Here is a 5,411-nt window from a genome sequence, read left to right as displayed (position 1 = left end):
TTGAGGGCCTCTGCATGCAAGCGCGCACCCACGAGCACTTTCGGCGGACCACGCACATACAATGCGACGTCATCAGCGTACACCACTGCGCGAACAGGGACACAGCCGTTTCTGGTAGGCACTTGACGAGCGGCGCGAGTACCAGATTAAACAAAAACGGCTGAGGACGCTGCCTGTGGGACGCCACAGCTGACAGATCGCGGCAGCACTTGTCGCCCCGCCCACGCGCACAGTAAACGTTCGGTCAGTGAGGAAGGCCTGAAACGTAGCTCAAGGAGTTTGCCCTCAACACCTAGCGCGCGCACAGCACTGAGGATAGACGAGTGGGGGAGCGAGGTCGAACGCCGACTTATGTCAAGGAGGAGTAGGATGGCACTTCTCCATCGTGAAGGGCCTGCTCGAGGGTGCTCACGACTGCAGCAATGCAGTCGATGGTCGCGCGATGTGGCCGGAATCCAGACTGCTCTGGTGGGAAAGCGTTGCGCACTAGAGTTACTGTATTGCTACCTTTAGGTAGCAGAGTTGCGCATCTGTCTTCCAACGCCGCTAGCAACCATGCATTGCGGAGAAGCTGCCACTTGGGCCAATTTTTTTTATTTCTCGACGCCTCCGCTGCAGTGAACTGAATTAACACTAGCCATCGACAGCAATGTTTATCGCCGGTGTTCGACACGCCAGACAGGTTAATCGGCGACACGGTAGACATGTCGCCTGCAAAAACGAAGTGCGACTTCACCGCATAGCTGTGGTTGCTAGCCGGACCTATGCGCTACTCTGCTACCTAAAGGTAGCATATACAGTGACTCTATTGCGCACCTCCGCGATGCGCCATCTGTCGGGTAAAAACCATCAGCCACGGGTGAGCGCGGGATGGATTCGCAGTTGCCCGAATGTTATCGCGGTTCACAACTACGCCATGCAATTTTGTGGGTCTTCAGCGCTGCTATAAACGACCTTGCTCGTTTCAACGCTCTTTGCGACTAGGGCGTGCAAGGCAGCTACATCGCAATGCTCAAACTGGTGCTCGCTACATCAGAAACAAAGCAACATAGACAGCAGTACTCGTACATACCAGTCAATCCAAGCTCGTTTCCAATTTTATTCCACAAATCGTCCTTCAGTAAACTGTCCTTGTGCTTCGGGTGGCGTTTGTCGTAAAGGACGAGGTAGTTCCGCACCATTTCAATGAGCAATTCCACTGTGTGGATGCTTTTCGACTGCGACGTGACGAGCGTGTCGGACTTGGCCGCCATTTTTTCAAGTTCCGCGGCGAGCGGATCCGGAATGCACAGTGCGGTGCGCCGCCGTTAGTCTTTTCTTTTAAACCGAACGGGAATTGGGACATAGTCATAGGCGTGCGCACAGGGGGCGCCGCCCCCCCCCTAATCATCTAGGAGGGGGGCGCAATATCTGCCCGTACTGACCCTTAAGTCACCTAAGAGGGGGGGGGGGGGCAATATCTGCCCAATACATGGACTTAGTAGGGGGGGGGGCGCTGCGATGAACCTTCGGCCCCCCCTAATGGGGAACCCTGCGCACGCTATGGACATAGTATCAACGGAAAAGGATTGGCACAAGTGACCGGTTGCCGGAGCTGCAAGGTTGCGACACGCGGCGCTGAGTTTTTTTCCGAGCGCGCCGATATCGAGAGTGCCAAGCACATACTATTTTCCAAAGCAGTTGTGGGCGGCGGAAGGCACTCCAACAAGCAGCATTTTCTGGGCAACTGCGATGAAGATACGGTTGCTCGCACCTTCAGCGAAAAAAATAAAAACGAAAAGGAGATCGTGTGCATAGCCACATCTGGCGATAAGCAATGAACAAGCGTTTCTTTAAGATATGGGCTTTGGGTGGACCGACAGCAAGGTTGAGCTACTTTGCGCCGGTCCGCCGGCCACCCCTGCTTGGAAAGTGGAATGTGCTTGGCAATCTCTATCACCGTGCTCGTGAACAACAGCGCCGCGTGTCGCAATTTTGCGGCCGGCCACCGTTCATTGTGATAATCTTTTTCATTGAGACTGTACATCACTCACCGGGGGGGGGGGGGGGGGGGGCTCTTCTTGATGGGTCCATGTACTGGACAGTCCATTTCAGCCAACGCTGATTGGCCGGAGCTCGGTAAGCAGCGCGCCCTCTGTTTTGGTTTTCTTCGCCAACGTCACTTTGACGTCACGAAGCTTTCACAACTCTCGAGACAGATCAGAGGGACGGAATGCGCTTCAACCATGGAGAAAAACAAAACAAACAAACAGATAGCTGAGCTAGTTGATAAGTATTCATGTAAAAAGACAGGACGTGCAAAGACGGGACACAAGAGAGAAGTCAAGAGAGTGAACAGTTATTTCTCACGTAGACGCTACGCGCACTGACTGATCGATATCACCCCCTGCATGGGAATGCCCAGATAACTATTTGTGCATACCTTCTTTTCGCCGCTGTAGATTGTTGAGTTGTTAGCGGCGCTTGTAGTGTCTTGGCTACTCTCGTGTATCGGTGTTTGCAGGCGCTGTCTTTTAAAGGGCCCCAACATGGCTTCTGAAAGTATAAAAATGCGGGCAGTTCGCAGTAAGTCGCGCAAAGCTTGGCACAGCGAAGCACGGGCCCGTCGCCGCTCGTACTCCCCGCCGACCGACACGTCTAGCTTTGAGATGAACGGCTTCCTTTCGGGAGTACGCACTTTCTTAGGACGCCCGTGACCCTCCGGAGACGATCGGGCGCAGCCAGGCTGCACTATAGACCCTTTTCATAATCCGCAAGTGCGCTTTCTGCAGTGCATATTTGCCCAACTAATGGCGGCACCTGTCTGCTTAGAGTGGAGACGAGGTCCTAGTTGCAGGTGGGGGTTTGTCTATTATGCGTGTTTATGTCAAGAGAGCCGAGTCTACATTTTCACGTCATAGCGTAAGTAAAATGCGCTTGAACATGCTGTTTGCAGTACGTGACTAGCCGCCAGTAGCTGGGCAACTGCATAGCAGGAAAGCTAGCTTTACAATTGTGAAAAGGGTCTATAGACCGGAAGTTGTGAATGAGTTTTGCGGAATCCGGCAAGGTGGCGGAAAGGTTAAGAAAGAGAAAATAGACAACCACCCGTTTGTAGCACGATGCCACAAGGAAATCCATGCGGATTTTAAAGGAATTCGTATGCATTTCTTGTGGCCTCGTGCTACAAACGAGTGGTTGTCTATTTTTCCATTAGACCGGAGGTTGAGCGCAATGTCTCCGTCGGTAGGCTTGGCTTAGCTACTGCGTGTGAGCGGCTTGGCCAGGTGGTGCGGTATCTGGTCGCTAGACGATGCGATGCTTGCTTCCTCTTCTTTTCTATCTTTTTTCTCTCTCTCTACTTCTTTCTCTCTCTCTCGCTGATGTTCTCTCTGTATCTTTTTCTTTCTGCATTTCTTTCTCTCTATTTCTCACTTTCTCATTCTTTCTGTGCTGCGCTTTACCCTCTCTCTTCCCTCTTCACCATCTTCCTCCTCATGCTCATCCCTTTCCCACCCCCTTGCAACACTATACTATACAAGGCTATGCTATGCTCCGCTAGCGCGCCTGAATTAGCCGAGTGGCAGGGCGCTTTCCTTCGGATCGAGGGAAAGCGCCCTGCCATACGGCGACAAAGCAAGATATTGCAACTCTTGTTGAGAAAGCGAGTGGGAAGGCTCGCTATACGCACATTTCTTCTAATCTAGTAATTCATAGGCTTCAGCAATTCTCTTCTCTCCTTACTATGCGCCTTATACAGGATGGAGGTGTTTTCAAACAAGGGCATGCAGTCACAATCTCTTCAATGAATGCCCAAATGACCTGAGATTGCTTTTGTGACTTTGTAATGGTGCCCTGTAGCCTCACTCACCAGTTTTGCGCCGCACCCGCTACCCTCCGCTTTTGCCACTTGCGAGAGATCACAATGTGTCGTTTGCTGCGCGGCACCATCACACGATTAAGGTTCCCGCAACTTGCTGCTGTCGATGAGAACCTTCGTGGAAGCTTTAGTCGCTGTAATGTCCACAAGGTGCACGGAACAATTCCTTTTTTCCGAACGCGGCCGAAGGCTTCGTCCTCCTCGCTGCATTCGATTCGGGTGGCTTGGCCTGTGCCATGCTGATTGTTATAAAAGGGTTCAATTTCAATAACTCGATGACGCTAGGTTTTCAAATGATGCAAAAGTTTATTTACATATTTACAACTGCCAGAGAGCTAAGGAAGGATCCTTCATCTATCGTTGCTTGAACGACTCTCCTCACTCCTCTGCCGCCGACTACCCCAGCGCCGGCCACCTTGCTGCCTCTCTCATTCTTGTTAGCTGACCGTCCGGTCCAGCAAGGGGGGGGGGGGGGGTCATCATTTCGTTCCCACAACATATACGCAGGGGTCCCAATCGCCCAACCTCTACCGTGGGAAGGCAAGTGTCGGTCAGAGAGCCCGCGATGGTTCGGGCGAAAGGAGAGATATTTAGAAATGGTTTCTGGGGACCGGCCGCCGGCGAGGCTGCCTACATCACTCCTCCAGCAGCCAGTGAAAGCCGCTGAGCGATGCGCCGGAGTACTTGCGGCATGAGCGCCGGAGTAAAATCAGGGAATGGGTGCCCTTTTCTCCGTCCATCGCCCGCGAGAGGAGAACGGTAGTGAATGAACGATATACTCCGGTACATTGCGATGTGTTCGTATTGGGAGAGGTCACCGGAGTTAAGCGGAGCATCATCCCCCAAGGCCTCCTAGCTGGGTACATTTTCGCTTAAAGTGTAGTTGCACGTTAAAGAACCCCCGGTGGTCGAAATTCTCGGAGCCCTGCCCTACGGAGTCCTTCATAATCATATCGTGGTTTTGGGACGTAAACCCCAACAGTTTGTATAAAAACCGAAGGGAAACCACAATCACGACAGTGCAAAAAAAAAAAAAAAAGGCGCGAAGGCGCAAAACGCTTCACAGAACTATGGTGCCTCCCCCCCCCCCCCCCCCCCAACGAGCGCACTGCCGTCGCTTCTCTCGTCGCTGTTCTTGAAACGCACTTTCAGAGGTGCGTACCAGGGGCGTAGCCAGGGGGGGTGGGGGTGGGGGTTTAAAACCCCGAAATTTTCAGTTCTGCTTGCGTAGATATACACGTGCACATACAAACGCACGCACGAACATACATAAAGTATGGTTGAACCCTCCCCGAAAAAAAATTTCTGGCTACGCCCCTGGTGCGTACAACTCAGTTTATAATCTACAATGATGAGGAGAATATAGTTGGTGCTATATTACATAAGGTGCTATATTACATAAACGTCGACCTCAGCAGATAACCAGTAGTTTGTTCACAATGAAGCGCTGATGAGTCTCGTCAAATTACATTGTCTTTTACACGCCAAATGTAGGCCTCCACAGTGTTCAAGCGATAACAAAATGTGCCTTACTTCATATAATTTTTTTTCA

The sequence above is a fragment of the Rhipicephalus sanguineus genome, chromosome 11 (genome assembly GCF_013339695.2).
Source record: "Rhipicephalus sanguineus isolate Rsan-2018 chromosome 11, BIME_Rsan_1.4, whole genome shotgun sequence".
In the NCBI taxonomy this organism is placed as follows: domain Eukaryota; kingdom Metazoa; phylum Arthropoda; class Arachnida; order Ixodida; family Ixodidae; genus Rhipicephalus; species Rhipicephalus sanguineus.
Note: the sequence above shows the minus strand (reverse complement) of the source record.